We start from the raw sequence: 18,479 nt of genomic DNA, 5'->3' as shown, positions 1-18,479 counted from the left end.
GCTCACCTGGCTGAGTTCAATAAGGCACCAGATTTAGCAGTGGCACGCACTGTCTCAACCGCAGCATCTGCTAGGTATGCAACTGCACTACCTATGACCTCCAATGAATCTAAGACCTTAGATTTTGAGGTTCTGGACACATGGTCCATCAGTTTACATACCCACATGTCCGCATTTCTTGCGATGCAAGCTGAAGCCAACGCGGGGCTCATGGCCGCAGCGTTGGCCTCCCAGGCCCGGCGTAAATTGGTTTCTGCCTACCGATCCATCTGGTCCTTTATATTGCCCCTGTCTTCAAAGGAGAGATTGGACTGCTTAGACACTTGAGCTAAGGAGGCGTCTAATCTAGGGGTCTAAAAAAAACTTTTCCTCGTTTTCTTCTGTAAAGGGGCATCTACGCTTCCACGTTTTGTATTTCAGGAGCCTCTTCTCTGGTTCCTTCCACTCCCTCAAGATAACATCTTTAAGGGCAGAATGTACCGGAAGAACCCAAGCTTGTGGCTTAATTAAGCCTCTATACATTTTATCCTGGGCAGAGACCTGCTCAGTGGGCTCCTGAATCTCTTCAGAAGCATAAATGGCCCTCAGGAGGCCCTCAATGTCGTCGGCTGAAAAAATATGCCTTCTAGACCTGAAGTCCTCCCCCTCCTCCTGGCTGTCCGCTACCCCTTCATCCGAAGATCTCTGCTCAAGAGATTCGGATTCCAGTTCCCCCTCCGAATCCTGAGAAAGGGAGTACTTTGGGTTTAGATCCTCTAGAGGAAGTGGAGTCCTCCTGGGAGGAGGCGTCCTTACTGGCATGGGCCTCTGACTCCCTAGACTTAAAGGAGGATTGAAAAGCCTTTAGAGTGGGCAGCATCTCAGTTTGAACTGTGAGGAAATCCTTCATGATCTGAGATGTCTCCCTCCCTGTTAGCTTCTGTATGCATTTAAAACAGAAAGGCTTAGGATGATTTGGGGGTAAACTATCGTTACAGTTCCCGCATCTTTTAGAAGGGGTAGATTTAACGGGACGGCTGGCAAACTCACGGGCAGTGGCATCGTCCCCTGACATAAATATAGCACTGTAATACCCAAAGGGGAAGAATTGGGGTACCCTCCCCATCTAAACTTCTGGCGGCAGGTCAGACTCACCCCCTGTGGTCTCCTCTATAGCCGTGGACCCTGCAGGTCTCTCCTCATATTCCATGCTGCACAATTAGCCTGGTCCGTAGGAGAAATGGGCGCCTGCTCCAGCTGGATTTATATCTCCTTGTGATGAGAGCAGCTGTGCTTTTTTTCCCCTCCACCGCGCTGACGCCGCCGCCATTTTGCCGTAGATCGGAAATGACGCAGGCCGCGCTGAGCTCACTTCCTGTGCAGTGAGGGAAGTGATGTATTACAACACCACTCCTCCCCTATCTTCAACAAAATGGCTCCGAACGCCCACAGGATACTGAGCAGTGCAGGCACACTCCCTCAGCTTACATGCTGCACAGCTAAGCCACGCGTGCGCGAGGGGGGCGGGGGGGGAGCCGACGCCGTGGACATCAAGTCAGCTCACCCTCCTCATCCCCCTGCTGATCAAAGGACACCCATCCTGACCAGCATCTCTGCACTAGGAGATCCAGTAAAGGTAAAAACAGACTCACCACTTGCAAACAATTCACTGCCCTGAAGGGAGGAGAACCAGGCTCCTTTTCTGCACGGCCACCGTACAGGTAAGGAGAGGAGGCAGGAAGATAGGCCCCTGAAGTTCTGGGTACACCACTGTACCCAGGGACCTTCAGCTCTCAGGGGGGTTCTTCAGCTTGCGTTTCCCCCCTGAGGAAAATATAGGGGAAACCCCACCTAGGAAGGATAAAATATCCGGCCGGACCCAGAGGCTTCCCAGGCATTTGGTCCGGCTCCCAGGGGGAGACCACCAGCCCCAGGCTCGGGTCTATAGATAAAATAACAAACTGTTTCACTGTGGGGAAACACAATCAAAAATGGAGGAGCACAGGGAGGGGCGGGGGCTTTTAACCTCTTTGATTGATTGTGTTTCCTGTCAGGTGGACCAGTCATCTCTCAGGGTGCCGTCCTGGAAGACAACTTGAGAAAATATGCTTTTTGTGTATGTGCAAAATGGGTGAGCAACAAGATATGTTAAAATCAATAATATACCTCAAAGTTTGCATTGTGGTATTTCCATACCAGTGAAAACATGAATGAATGTATACAAATGTTTGTTGTTTCTGGTTATATTGTTTTGGCTGATCAGGATATGAGCACAGTCTGAAACAATGTCATTCCTCTGTCTACGCCAATCTGTAACATCCATCCTGATGAGAAAAAACAATGGTAAACAAATCCAGTTAGGTATTGCTCTAAAAGGGCTCAGGAATGCATAGTTGCCAACATTGCAAAAAAAATATGTGGGACACTTTTTTGGCTGTAGGCGGAGCCGTACAATAATTAGGGGGCGGGGCATTAGTTTGTAGGCATGGCTCATCAAAAATACAAGTGTGGCGCGTGAAGCGCGCCACGGTGAACAATGGGCGTGGCTTACGTGAAATAGTGGGCATGGCTTAAATGGGCGTGGTTCAAGAGGGTGTGGTTAGAGTCTGAGATGAATGAGGGACAGAGAGGGAAAGGGGGAGAGGGAAAGGGGGAGAGGGAAAGGGGGAGAGGGAAAGGGGGAGAGGGAAAGGGGGAGAGGGAAATGACGGGACAGCAGCCCCAGATCCTACACAATAAAAATATGTGTATTATAGAAAGTTTAACAATCAGCAGATAAAGATACTCCAAACACCTTGTGTTAACGCTTCAATCATCCCGGCACCATGGTTGTTATGGTGTCAGGATGATTGAAGCGCATTATTTCTATTATTACATTGTAATATAAAATTAAATCATTCAACTCACCATAATGCCGAATCAGTGGGATCCCTGAGTGTGTTACTAGCCACGCCGCCTGCCACCAGCAGAGTCTGTCCTTGCATCAGGTGCCCCCGGCAGAGTCTGTCCTGGCATCAGGTTCCCCCGGCAGAGTCTGTCCTTGCATCAGGTGCCCCCGGCAGAGTCTGTCCTTGCATCAGGTGCCCCCGGCAGAGTCTGTCCTTGCATCAGGTGCCCCCGGCAGAGTCTGCTCTTGCATCAGGTGCCCCCGGCAGAGTCTGTTCTCGCGTCAGGTGCCCCCGGCAGAGTCAGTATAGACCCCCTCAGTGCAGATCCCCCTCCATCAGTGCAGACCCCCTCAGTGCAGACTCCCTCAGTGCAGACCCCCTCCATCAGTGCAGATCCCCTCCATCAGTGCAGATCCCCCTCCATCAGTGCAGACCCCCCCTCAGTGCAGACCCCCCTCTATTAGTGCAGACCCCCTCTATTAGTGCAGACCCCCCTCTATTAGTGCAGACCCCCCTCAGTGCAGCCCCCCTCTATTAGTGCAGACCCCACCTCAGCGCAGCCCCCCTCTATTAGTGCAGCCCCCCCTCAGTGCAGCCCCCGTCTATTACTGCAGCCCCCCTCAGTGCAGCCCCCCTCTATTAGTGCAGCCCCCACATTAGTGCAGCCCCCCCTCTATTAGTGCAGCCCCCCCTCAGTGCAGTCCCCCCTCTATTAGTGCAGACCCCCCTCAATTAGTGCAGCCCCCCCTCAGTGCAGACCCCCTCAATTAGTGCAGCCCCCCTTCAATTAGTGCAGCCCCCCTCAATGCAGCCCCCCCCTCATCCAGGAGCGGCCGGTGTTCTGCCGAGAAAGTTCCCCTCAGCAAGTAAGGACCCCCTGTACTGCGCAGGCGCAGCGCTTGCGCAGTACGAGCCGGCAGAAATAGCCAAGCTGGGGAACATTTCGGCAAGACACGGCGGCGCCGTGTCTTCAGTGGAGGGGGGAGGGGCCGTGCAGCTAAAGAAGCCGATTCATTGGCTGCACTGATCGAGCCCCCTTCCTCTCTCCACTGACTGAACACTAGGGGGAAGATCGATGGCGGCGCCGGCTGCCATTTTGCTGGAGCCAGCTGCTCCAAAAAAAAAAAAAAAAAACAACATTCCCGATTTTCCTTATGGAAAATCTCGATTCGGGACAGCCTCCAATCGGGACGAGGGTCCCAAAATCGGGATTGTCCCGGGAAAATCGGGACTGTTGGCAACTATGGGAATGAGGAAGGTGGTATGCAAAGAAGGGAAGATGTACTGTACGGCTCCATGCACACTGAAGCTCAAAAAAGCTTTTTCTGGACGCCAGATTGCTGGCAGAAAACACTGGTTGAAAAACTTGCCTTTTAACAGCGTTTTGTACTAGCGTTTATGAGCATTTTTTAGCATTAGAGTTTATGGGCATTTTTAATAAAAATACACAGAGGACACTCCAAAAATCCTACAATGCATTCCAAACTCCCACAATGCATTGAAAAAAATAGAACGCCGAACGCTAATTAACACGTGTTTATGAGCGTTTATTGGCATTTGGTGTTTTTTGGCGCTGAAAAACGGCACTTTGAACGGCGTTCAGAAAAAATCCCATAAACTCCACTTCTCATTAAAGCTAAAAAATGTCCATGTGAGCATAGACACATAGGCTAACATAGAGTGGAGTTTATGGGCTCTTAAGAAAAACGCCCAAACTCCAATAAACTGCAGTTTATCAGCTTCAGTGTGCATGGAGCCTACTTGTCTGAGTTTGGGATATTGTCCTGCACCACTGCCTGTGTGGTGATATCACCACCAAAACTTTGCACATAGTGCTGGCCAAGTTTTCCACTTGGTCGTAAGTGTATAGTCTGGAGCTTAAAGCTGTAATGAGAGTTTCAATGATGGGCTGGCCCAGATCTAGGTGATTTTGTTTTATTCCTAGGAGAGTCCCCTGGAATCTGGGATGGTTTAGAGGTATGCCAGAGAGTGTGAACCTTTGAACAAAACAGGATACATGATTTTTTTCTTTTTTGTTAATACCGGGGAAAGAATTAGGCAATAGAGGGCTCAAAATGCATAGTGAGGGAGATTGGTGGGAGGTCCACAAACAGTCAGGAAGACGCAAAAGTCCAGCATGTGAACCGATTGGATTTAGGGCCAGTTCACACCATAGAGACGCAGTATGGATGCATTTATGCAAGCGTGTTTTTGATGCGTTTCTGGTGCATTTGATACTTTCCAGTGCATTTTTTCCCTTCTTTTTTCTTCACCTTAAAGGCCAGTTCACGCCATAGAAACACATCTCAGTGCAGCTGATCTTCTCTAGTCAATTTCAGCCACTTCCTGTCTACATGCACTGCATGATCAGCTACAGATAATTGCTCTAGACTTTGTGAAAATGAAAATGACTGACTGTATCTGTGCAATGGGTGTCAGCACAGCAATTTGCAGTCTCTAACAGGGGCATATGTGATGGGGAGACAACAGAGGAGTGCAAATGGGATACAGTTGTCAGCACATAATAGGAAGTACCTGAACAAGGACCTTCATGGCAGGATCAGCAGGTATTCTTTTAAGGGAAGCTACAGATTTAAAAAGACTGGAAACAACTTTTGAAATTGCATTAACCACTTCAAGACCGCCGCACGGCGATGTACGTCCAAACTTTGAACGGGGATATCATTGTTACGGCAGCAGCTAGCTGCCATAACCCCGGTATCCCCGTTTTCGTGCAGCGGCCGGCTTTCAGATAAAAGTGGTCCCTGCGGCGGATTCGCCGCGAGATCACTTTTATTGGTGGCGGGAAAGGGGCCCCCCCCTCCCGCCGCGATCAGGTGCCCTCCGCCACTTACCGGAGCCGTCGGTAGCGGCGGAGGCGATCGCGTCCTCCTCCGTGGTTTATCTGGAGACGAGCGAGGCCAAGATGGTGCTCACTCGTCTCCATGACACTGCTGGGCGGAAGTGACATCAAAACGTCACTTCCGTTCACGCCTCTTAAAGGCACATTTTTTCAAATGTCATTTTTCTAAATGACTTTTTTTTTTTTTTTTATTGCATTTTAGTGTAAATATGAGATCTGAGGTCTTTTTGACCCCAGATCTCATATTTAAGAGGTCCTGCCATGATTTTTTCTATTACAAGCGATGTTTACATTCCTTGTAATAGGAATAAAAGTGACACCATTTTTTTTTTTTAAAACAGTGTAAAAATAAATAAAATATTGTAAAATAAATAATAAAAATAAATACATTTTTTAAAACCCCCCTGTCCCGACGAGCTCGCGCGCAGAAGCGAACGCATACGCGAGTAGCGCCCACATATGAAAACGGTGGTCAAACCACACATGTGAGGTATCACAGCAACCGGTAGAGCGAGAGCAATAATTCTAGCCCTAGACCTCCTCTGTACCGCAAAATATGCAACCTGTAGAATTTTTTAAACGTCGCCTATGGAGATTTTTGAGGGTAAAAGTTTGACGCCATTCCACGAGCGGGTGCAATTTTTAAGCGTGACATGTTGGGTATCAATTTACTTGGCGTAACATTATATTTCACAATATAAAAAAAAATTGGGCTAACTTTACTGTTGTCTTATTTTTTTATTCAAAAAAAGTGAATTTTTTCCAAAAAAAGTGCGCTTTTAAGACCGCTGCGCAAATACGGTGCAAAAAAAAGTATTGCAATGACCGCCATTTTATTCTCTAGGGTGTTAGAAGAAAAACCATATATAATGTTTGGGGGTTCTAAGTAATTTTCTAGCAGAAAAACCTGTTTTAAACATGTAAACACCTAAAATCCAAAATGAGGCTGGTCCTTAAGTGGTTAACAAGTTAAAGCTTACATGGAATTGCAGTAACTGAGTTTTTATCTACTGTATAAGTTTACTCCAATGAAAACTGAAAATTAACCATAGAAATGCACACTGAAAACAGCATTTGAGAACCAACAACAATTCATAGCGCTCAAGAGTGATGTAATAGTGGTATATGGATCACAGGTCCTTGGTAATTCCAATATAGGGACAGGCTTTACTGCCCCCTGAGGGTTGGGGAAATCCAGTAGAAACACTGTAGAACACAGAAAAGCCTTGCAATAGCTTTGCACATTACCTAAGTGGTATCTTTAATAATAGAATAAAAAGATGTATACTCACAAATAACTTAGTGATAAAAGCATATCAGAGTTCACAGTCTATACAAAGCTACCAGGTCACCAAGGCAAGTCCCAAAAAGCAAGGACCTTCTAGATGGCTGACGCATTTTGAGGGGTCCTCTTGCTTGTTGGGACTTGTCTCGCTCTGTATATACTGTGGACTCTGATATGCTTTTGGTGTCCATTTATAAAACAGAGATCAGCCATGATCCTCAGGCCAGTTTATAAAAGTAAGATCTGAAGATCTCACAGCCGTTACACAGAAATATCTCCCTTCTAGATTCACCAGCTCAGAGGTGGAGAAGCTGGTGCGATTAGAGGAAGAAGGCTCTCCTCCCAATATCAGCACCAGTGGGTTAAAAATGAATATATATACACACACACACACACACACACACACACACACACACACACACACACACACACACACACACACACAGACACTGTATTTCACAAAAGTGAGTACACCCCTCACATTTTTGTAAATATTTTATTAGATCTTTTCATGTGACAACGCTGAAGAAATTACACTTTGCTACAATGTAAAGTAGTGACTCAACTCAACAGTAGTAACTCAACACACAGCCATTAATGTCTAAACTGCTGGCAACAAAAGTGAGTACACCCCTAAGTGAAAATGTCCAAAGTGTCAATATTTTGTGTGGCCACCATTATTTTCCAGCACTGCCTTAACCCTCTTGGGCATGGAGTTCACCAGAGCTTCACAGGTTGCCACTGGAGCCCTCTTCCACTCCTCCATGATGACATCACAGAGCTGGTGGATGTTAGAGACCTTGCGTTCCTCCACCTTCCCTTTGAGGATGCCCCACAGATGCTCAATAGGGTTTAGGTCTGGAGACATGCTTGGCCAGTCCATCACCTTTATCCTCAGCTTATTTAGCAAGACAGTAGTCATCTTGGAGGTGTGTTTTGGGTCAATATCATGTTGGAATACTGCCCTGCGGCCAAGTTTCTGAAGGGAGAGAACCATGCTCTGCTTCAGTATGTCGCAGTACATGTTGGCATTCATGGTTCCCTCAATGAACTGTAGCTCCCCAGTTCTGGCAGAACTCATGCAGCCCCAGACCATGACACTTCCACCACCATGCTTGACTGCAGGAAAGACAAACTTGTCTTTGTACTCCTTACCTGGTTGCCGCCACACATGCCACACATGCTTAACACCATCTCAACCAAATAAGTTTATCTTGGTCTCATCTGACCACAGGACATGGTTCCAGTAAACCTTGTCCTTAGTCTGCTTGTCTTCAGCAAACTGTTTGCAGACTTTCTTGTGCATCATCTTTAGAAGAGGCTTCCTTCTGGGATGACAGACATGCAGACCAATTTGATGCAGTGTGCGGTGTATTGTCTGAGCACTGACAGGCTGACCCCCCACCCCTTCAACCTCTACAGCAATGCTGGCAGCACTCATACGTCTATTTTCCCAAAGACAACCTTTGGACATGATGCTGAGCACGTGCACTCAACTTCTTTGGTCGACCATGGCGAGGCCTCTTTTGAGTGGAATCTGTCCTGTTAAACCACTGTATGGTCTTTGCCCCAGTGCTGCAGCTCAGTTTCAGGGTCTTGGCAATTTTCTTATAGCCTAGGCCATCTTTATGTAGAGCAACAATTCTTTTTTTCAGATCCTCAGAGAATTCTTTTTCATGAGGTGCCATGTTGAACTTCTAGTGACCACGATCGGAATTTCCAACAATGGATTTTGTTGTCGGAAAATTTTATAGCAAGCTCTCAAACTTTGTGTGTCAGAAATTCCTATGGAAAATGTGTGATGGAGCCTACACACGGTCGGAATTTCCGATAACAAGGTCCTATCACACATTTTCCATTGGAAAATCCTATCGTGTGTACAGGGTAGAGCTGCACAATTAATCGTTAAAAAATCGTGATCTCGATTCACTTCCCCTGACGATCTCTCCTGCTGAGTTTGACGATTCTTTCATATAAACAAGTGGAGAGATTATCTGCTCACTCAGCTGTCAAAAGAAAACATCCAGGCATTCTGCCAAGTTTAGAACTTGAAACATTGTATCTAACTTCCTTCTTAGATCAAAGGGATAGAACTTCTCTGAGTAAACAAATAACCTGGGCAATCTGCCAAGCTTTAAACAACATGTAAATGCAGGAAGTTTAACCACTTAAAGTCTAAATCTTTTTCTGACACTTCTTACTTAAGTTAAAATCAATATTTTTTGCTAAAAAAAATTACTTGGAACCCCCAAACATTAGAGATTTTATATATATATATATATATATATATATATATATATATATATATATATATATATATATATATATATATTATAATATTTTATAATATGGAATAAAATGGCAATTGCTGCAATATTTTATGTCGCACTGTATTTGCCCAGCAGTCTTTCAAATGCAATTTTTTGGGAAAAAATACACTTCAATAAATAAAAAAAAAGAAACAGTAAAGTTAGCGCATTTTTTTTTTGTTTTAATGTGAAAGATGATGTTACGCCGCGAGAATCGTGAGAGAATCGTGATCTATCCTCTAAGCAAAAAAATCGTGATTCTCATTTTAGCCAGAATCGTGCAGCTCTAGTACAGGGCATAACAAGTCACATGATACCGGTGAGGTAAATGGCTAATTGGGCCCAATTTGTACAAATTTGACTTAGGGGTGTACTCACTTTTGTTGCCAGCGGTTTAGACATTAATGGCTGTGTGTTGAGTTATTTTGAGGGGACAGCAAATTTACACTGTTATACAAGCTGTACACTCACTACTTTACATTGCAAAGTGTCATTTCTTCAGTGTTATCACATGAAAAGATATATTAAAATATTTACAAAAATGTGAGGGATGTACTCACTTTTGTGAGATACTGTACATACACACACACAAACCGGTATATATATTATATACACATATACATACACACACGAATATATTAACATAAACTTTAGTTTCACTTTTTGAATGGCTGCAATGTAATCTCACAATATCTCACAAGATTACAGGCAGCCCACCCACTTTTACACTGATCTCGGACGTTTCCAGAGGAAACACTTCTCTTCTGTTCTCCCTCTGAGAACTGAAGTTCTCAGCTTTATAAACTGGCTGCAGTTTTCCTCTGAGAACTGCCTATGAGTTCTAATTTTCCTCTGAGAACTGAACTGAGAAAAAACTTTTCAGTTTAATAAATGTACACCAATGCTTGTGATGCAGTAGTTCACATATGTCAAACACAAGCTCCCATGAGCTGAATGCAGTCCACCAGGCCTTGTCATGTAGCCCTCACATCCAGTTTTGCAGCTGGAACACGGCAGAACTACCTTCCCTGCAAGCCACGTCACCTACAGTACACAGGGAGGTACAAGAGCTGGGCCAGGTAGGAGTGAGAGATGCGAGGAAGGGGTTGGAGTTGCATACCCTCCACTCTGAACACAGCACAAACCTGAATGCTGGACTCTGTACGTAGCGCACTCCTAAAACCTGCACTCTGTACATATCACACCCCTAAACCCTGCACTCTGTACATAGCACACCCCTAAACCTTGCACTCTGTACATAGCACACTCCTAAACTCTGCACTCTGCACAAAGCACACCCCTAAACTCTGCACAAAGCACATCCCTAAACTCTGCACAAAGCACACCTCTAAACTCTGCACAAAGCACACCTCTAAACTCTGCACAAAGCACACCTCTAAACTCTGCACTCTGTACAAAGTACACCCCTAAACTCTGCACAAAGCACACCCCTTAACTCTGCATTCTGTACATAGCACACCTCTGCAGTCTGTACGTAACACACCCTGCACTATGTACGTAGCACACTCCTAAAGCCTGCATTCTGTACATAGCGCTCTCCTGACCTTTGCACTCTGTATGTAGTGTGATCCTGAACTCTGCACTCTGTTAGTAGCGCACCTAGCCCTTTGAGGGCAACCATACTGCTGACGTGGCCTGTAATGCAGGGGTATTCAGTTTGATACCCCTGCATTAGAGAGAAATTCTCAAACACATTTACAGCAGACTTCTAGCTGTCTCTCACTTAGAGAAAGCCTAAGCATACAAGAAAATTGGAGGCTAAACAACAAACTTCCACTCAAAATAAAACTTTATTGATCACATGATTGCTCTCTACCCAGCAAGGTCCGTACCACCAACAAAGGTGGGCAGAAAGTAAATATATGATCAATAAAGTTTTATTGTGAGTGGAAGTCTGATGCGTGTCCATTTTTCTTTCCTGAGACTTTACAGCCAAAGATGACCTAGAGATGTATTCTACATCCATTATCAGAACAGGGAGGAAAAGGAGTATCATAGACTGACTGTAAAACAATGAAGTGATAAGCAGTTTACAACAGCTACCAATCAAACTTAAATTTGGATGTGACCAATGATAGAGGAAATAGAGTGGATGTTACAAAGCACATGCAACAGGAACCACATCTCTAATGACCCTGTGAGGTGCTCTATGGATTCTGGCTCTAGCAGATTACAGATAATTAGGATGAAAGCTGACCTTCACTCGGAAATACAACTTTCTCTCCTCGTCTTTATTCACGATTACAGAACTTTTTTTCATTAGCGTGACTCCCCCCCCCTCCCCCACACACACACACTTATGATTCCTCATCTAGGTGAGGACGATGTATATCAGCTAACCACTGCTTCCTGAGATTCGTACATCACACATGCCAGGAAGTTGTGGAGCCTGAATCCCATTCAAGACCTGCGTCAGATCTGCGCATGAGTAGGATCAAGCAAGCGTCATCAGGGGACCAGCTATGCAAACAAGAAAGACAGCCAGCTTCAAATTATGGGAGATTAATGATGGCGGCACGGGACAGGAGGTGCAGCGGAAGAGTGACGGGTGAAAAAAGGACAATGCCGGATTCACTGGGTTTCAGAGCATGCTTATTCTGCATAAAGAAGCAAGGTAAGTGGCATATAAAAGGTAAAATTTATGGGGAAGGTTGAAGTTCCCTTTAAAAAGGTATGCTTTTCTTATTTTAGCATAGTTGCAGAGTTTGCAGAAACACTGTAAGATCACTGACTTAATATATTGCCTGGAATTGGTCTAAATGTGTGAAACATATAGGGTGGTCTAAATATAGGGTTGGTCTAAATGTGTGAAACATATAGGGTGCCATTGCTCACCTTCCACTAAAAAGTTCTCTGCCTCCCTGTGACTTCAATAGCAGTGTTAATTTTGGCAGCAAATTTCGATTTAGTTTTAGTCTTAGTCTTGGGACTAAAATAGCATTTTAGATTTAGTCCCATTTTAGTCTTCTGCAATTGTTTTAGTTTTAGTCGTATTTAGTCGACTAAATCTCCAGTACATTTTCGTCTACTAAAACTCATTTTAGTCATCTAAAATCTAATGGGTGTAATTAAATCGTAATGCATTAGTTAACATTTCTCTACAATTTCCAAACTCATATACTGCTGGAGTAAAAAATCTAATATGTTATTATTTAAGGTATTGAGGTATGAACATGCACTACAGACCAATGTTAATTTTGAAGTCAAATTTCAATTAGTTTTAGACCTAGTCTTTTGACTAAAATGGCATTTTAGTTTTAGTCCCGTTTTAGTCTTTTGACTAAAACACCATTTTAGTTTTAGTCGTATTTTAGTCATCTCAGTTGTTTTAGTTTTAGTCGTATTTTATTCGACTAAAATAGTATTCATTTAGTCGACTAAAATGTTTTAGTCGTTTAATTTCCGACGGAAAATGTGTGATCGGAGCTTGTTGTTGGAAAGTTCGACCGTGTGTAGACAATTTCGACACACAAAGTTCCACGCATGCTCGGAATCAAGCAGAAGAGCCGCACTGGCTATTGAACTTCATTCTTTCTCGGCTCGTTGTATGTGTTGTACATCACCGTGTTCTTGATGTTTGGAATTTCCGACCAACTTTGTGTGACCGTGTGTATGTAAGACAAGTTTGAGCCAACATCCGTCGGAAAAAATCAGATGGATTTTGTTGTCGGATCGTGTGTACAGGGCATTAGTCGACAAAGTTAACACTGTTCAGTAGTTTCTGAGTACTGGTAGAGAACAATGATGAAGCCAAAGTTGGATGGGACCTGCATAATTGTTTTGGGTCAGATGTTTAGAAAATATTGAAACCACCTGATCAGCATGACATACAGACAAAGATCAGATTTCATTTTTTTGTGCCAGGGTAAGATATACAGTAAATTAGTAGCAAAATTTTTTGGCACTTTGCCTTAGGATAATCTGTAGAGAGAAAATAATCTGAGTGTGTTTTTATTCATGATACATATTGTATATGTGATTATGTAAAGTGATGCAGAATTTGTTGGAGGTATCAGAATCACAGCCCACTCTCCTCTAAGGGCAGTCGGATGGACCGCCTGACCGTTTACACCCAACTGCCATCTGATTCAATCCACTTAATTTTTGCACTTATATTTTTGTACTGCAATTTGTACTCCAACCACAAGATGCCGCCACCTCCTGCAACCACCACTGCCCAGTCTTTTACTATAATCACCCGTTGTTTTAATTTTATTCAAAACTTATTATGACTTTTGTATTTATATTTAAGTTACTTGCTGTTGGATTTTTTCATTGCTTGTTTCTTCTAAATATTCTAAACTTTTTGAGATGTGTTGGTTCCGGTTTCTTAGTCTATATTTCCGGTCGTTGGAATGCATCTGATTTCCGCCTGTCCAACCCCTTTATTCCTATAGATACATGTCAGTTTGCGTCATAACCACGCCCCTGAAGACGAATGTTGACTGTTGAATGTTTGACGAAATGTTAAAAAAAATAAGGCGACGTCAGAGACTGGAGATGCAGGACGCGATTGGACAGAGGCACGGCGGCCATCTTGATGGCTAGAAGCGATGGTCACTTCATATCGCTGTATACAATTTTATCAAATGTGAGTTTATTTTTAGCTATATTAAATACTCTTGCTCATGGAGTTTGTGCAATGAGTGTTCTTTTTACTTCCCACATACCAGGATTCTCGAGGGTGCATATGCCCACTGGATCATACCTGGTCTAACATCTTGTTGCAAAGAGGAATCTATATTTTCCACCTGGTCCAAAGGGTGATGAATTTGCTGATGCCACACATATAGATGATCGCTGGCTTATATTGAGAAGATTGTCTTTACCATCTGATTACAACATATGTGTATTACCCATACACTGATGGTAAGAGTCAGTTTGTGTGGGTGATGGTGACGGTGTTCCTATCCCTTTCTGAGACATCTTCTATGGTGGATTTCCTCCATTGGGGGTTTTCTGTTTCCTCATGTTGGGGATGACTCCGTTTGGCTTCACTCAATTTATGTTTTGGGACATTTTTTTATCAGTCTTATCTATCATATTTTTTAGCGCTGCACCTTTCTTTATACTTCTCTAATTGTATCCAGCAATTTTGTGTCAGCAGCTTTTCTATATTGAATGTTACAACAAGCGCAACAGATTATTTTTTTATTTTAATCCACTGGAAGGGTAAAGGCTCTTTTTTTGGATCGAATTAGATTGAGGTGGGTGTAACACATGGAAAATGGAGAAAAAAAAAAAATGGGAGGTTCTGATCGGGTCTGCCTGAAAAAAAAAACTGATAGGCAGACCCCATCAGAACATCCGTGTAAAAGGGATCTAAGGCTGGTTGCACACAGGAGTTCTCCGTAGTCTGCATCTGCCTGCTCAGCAGGGGATCTCCCCACTGAGCAGGCGGATGACAGGTCCGTGTCCGCTTGGCTATGCAGAGTGGACACGGACACAGCTCTGCTGTTCTCTATGGTGCTGTCAGATGGACGTGCACCCCCTGTCCATTTTCATTCGACTGTCATCCGATCCGTTGTTTTCGGCGGACAGGATCGGATGCCGGCAGGTGTCAGCAGACACATGTCCGCTGACATCTGCCACTCCATAGAGAGCTATGGATGGTCTGATCAGGTCCGTCTGAAAAACTGACAGGTGGGCCTGATCGGACAGCCCGTGTGAAACCAGCCATAAACTAATAAAATATTCCATCAGTAAAAGACCCAACAACTGGATCAACTCACCACACACAATCTGATCATACAATCTCTGTACAATCAACTTTAGAATTACCAAAAGTATGTAATACCAGGACCTACCTGATAAATCTCTATCCTACCAAGTAGACCCTTGCACTACATGGTAGATCTACAGGAGGTTGTACAATGCAAATACAGTGTGTGTAGTGAGCCTGATATAGACAGCATTTGATTAAATGTCTTACCAATTCCTGTTTTCTGAAAAGCAACAATGATAACTATATTTAGATACAACATTGCAATCTGATACATGTACACAGGTCAGTCTTCTCTACAGGCATGTTATTTCAAGTATATGACCATGGGTCAATAGCTGGGCCTACAGAAACACAAAGATCAGCATAATGTACTGCCAAACATACATTAGGCTGGTCATAAATTATACAATTTTCTTGCACAATTTTCCTTTTAGATTTACCAAAGCCATACAATATGAGGTCAAAGCTTTCCATTTGTATGCCGTCAGGCCGGCCCTTGCACTACTTAGCTGAAGGTAAATTTAAAGGCAATTGATCAATAAAATAGCATAATGTATGGCTAGTTTTAGTAACATTAAACCAACAGTGCTCTACCAAACACATACAATTTTATATGATAGGTGTTTGTTACTGTTAGTTAACTACTACTCCAAATACTTCCACAAAGCAAGCCTTTAGGCTGGGTTCACACTATCTTTGCATGCGGCTCACAGCAGAACTCGGTGCGTCCCCGTTCACCGTTTCAGGTGTGATTTCAGCCCCAATTTTTGGCCGAATTGAGACCTGAAATGAACCAAAAGACACACAGGACTCCTATGTAAATTTGCACCGGAGCCGCATCAGATATATGTGAATCGGCTCCATAGAGAGACAGTCATAATCTCCTGCCATTGCGAATTGGATGTGTATAAACCGCATCCAATTTGCAATTGTGTGAACCCAGCCTTATTGTAATTTACCCATGATGCCATGCGATACTTAATTCCCCCAGAAATATAATGCACAGTGCTCTCTCTCTGTATTGTAGCACTGTCATTAAGCAGACCTTTCAATTTTCACTGAATTTCAGTAAATCACATTGATTTCCTGTCATTCTCAATTATTTACGGCATCTCTGCTACAATAAATTGTGAAGCGGCCTCACTTACTGAAGTCATGTGTATTAAAAAAAAAAAAAAAGTGTTTTGGTCCATGGTGACGCATTTGTTCCTAAGGTTCCTAAGGTCATTGTACACAACATGCTGTATTATTTGTTTGCCCAAGGAGCAGAAATGGATCAAAGCAATAAATAAATAAGTTTCCCATGCAGATACATCAGGATGCTGCTATAACATTGGCCAGTAGAGAAATCGGGGATATCTCCGGAGAGGTGATCATTTAAGGGTTATACTGAAGATGCAATTTAATTGGTTCAGCATCATTATTTAAAGGTCTCAGAGGAAACCGCATTTAACCAACGAGCATCCTACTGTGACATCCAGCCTGTCCATCAAGCACTACAAATCCCAGCAGTACTTGCGGTACATCTTCAGCACTGGAAAACTTTATTGAGTCTCCTGAACAATGACAGTAGCCTCCAGGCTACCCCCCCCCCCTCCCCCTCCACCTCCCCTGCTGCATCTTGCAGCTATTCCCTGGCTAGAAACAGACACCGCAACCCCAATCTCAAGAGAGGCGTTACTGTACCAACGTGTTCAATAAGGCATACATGTACTCCAATACGACCCAATGACAGGAAAGTGGGGGTTAACAGCAACACTCACCCTCGGGTTTACTCACAGCTTCCCTTCAGACACAAACGACAGCCCTGTAAATATCCATTATTTTTCCGGGATCCACAAAAAAAAAAAAAAAAAGGTCAAGGTCCCTTTAGATGTGCATGATGGAGACTGTGTCCTCAGGGGAAACGCTGAGCTCCGGACTGCTTGCTAGCCCATATATATCGCATCGGGGGTCGCTGGTTCTTCGTTCAGGAAATAGGAACGTGATTTCTTTTCCGTAGCCTTCCCAGCTGCAGCGATGGAAGCGAGATAAATAAGGCGCCAAGATTGGTTGCTTTATTTATTAAAAGGCTGTGTCCTGGTCCCTGCATTTGCAGGAAGCTTAAGATGGAGGAGCAGTGTGTACCTGCAGCATGCGCAGTAAAGGCCCCAGAGCAGTGCAATTAATCATTAGCTGCATAGCAAGTGCAGCAGCAGCAGCATCACCCCTTTCATCCCTTTCATCCCTCTGCCACTGGAAGCACAGCAGAGGGATCACACCATTCTCTCCTCTTCTGCTGCACACAATGAAGATGTCTGCCTTGTGTGTGGAGATGTGAATGTACAGAGTAGTCACGCTCCCCTTATTGTGTGTGAGCCCTGTGCAGACAGCTGTTAGTGCTCTGGAGGAGGGGGCTGGGGAGGGAAGGCTGGAGATGTCCATAGACAGACCGGTGGGGGAGAAAAAAGGCTTAATAAAAAAAATAGCAGCATCCTTTCCCTTCATCATTTTATGGATGATTATCCATCGCAGGACGGATATATGCCGCTGTGCGCTCTATGTAGCCATGCATTTCTATTGCTTTCAAAACGCTTAACACATGTATACTATGTCAGAGGGAAGCTAAAAACAATGCCATTTATATCGAGGTAGACACACACTTCCTCTAGAAAGGATTTAGGATGCCTCCGTTATTAAAGTCAGTTCAATTTGCAATTATTTCTTAATATTCAATTATATTATCAGCAGTTTTTTCTATGTCTATAAATTGATTGATTATTATTACTATATTTTGATACATAATACATTATTGATATATAGATATATATCTATATATCTATATATAAAAATAATACATACACACACACACACTATTATTAATTTGTTATGTTCCATTCGTTTAGATGCGGCATTTGTTATTTCGGATAAGTTGTAACTTCGAAAAAAATTTGTATTCCTTATGTTCACTAACAGCCAAATTTTAAAGGGAATTCCAATACCTATAATTTAATAGTTAGTAATAGTTGCGGTAGTTATTAGTTAGTTATTATTTCAGATTTTCAAATTTTTGGATTTTCTCATTTCAAATTTACGAATTTACAAATATTCGGAAAAATTTGTTAAACAGGTTTTTGTTTATTCGGACATTTCCGAATTATCAAATTTGTCGAAATTAGTTTAAAAACTAATTTGGAACTAGATGAATTGCACGTCTACCCAAAGGTGTTCTATCGGGTTGAGGTTAGGATTCTGTGCAGGCCAGTCAAGTTCCTCCACCCCAAATTCCCTCATCCATGTCTTTATGGACCTTCCTTTGTGCACTGGTGTGCAGTCATGTTGGAACAGGAAGGGACCATTTCCAAACTGTTCATACAAAATTAGGAACATGAAATTGTCCAAAATGTCTTGATATGCTGACGCCTTAAGA

General features: G+C 43.5%; 1 protein-coding gene across 1 annotated transcript in view; it reads right to left on the bottom strand.

Annotated features, from left to right (window-relative positions):
* The window catches only part of GLRB (glycine receptor beta), a 234,172-nt gene extending 216,698 nt beyond the window's left edge, over positions 1-17,474 (bottom strand). Inside the window, exon 1 of the mRNA XM_073605686.1 lies at positions 16,834-17,474. The gene's annotated coding sequence lies outside the window, so the exon portion shown is untranslated. The remainder of the gene's footprint in view (positions 1-16,833) is intronic.
* Between the last annotated feature and the right edge of the window lie 1,005 nt (positions 17,475-18,479).

The sequence above is a fragment of the Aquarana catesbeiana genome, linkage group LG01 (assembly GCF_042186555.1).
Source record: "Aquarana catesbeiana isolate 2022-GZ linkage group LG01, ASM4218655v1, whole genome shotgun sequence".
NCBI lineage: Eukaryota > Metazoa > Chordata > Amphibia > Anura > Ranidae > Aquarana > Aquarana catesbeiana.
This window is presented reverse-complemented; position numbering and strand designations above follow the sequence as displayed.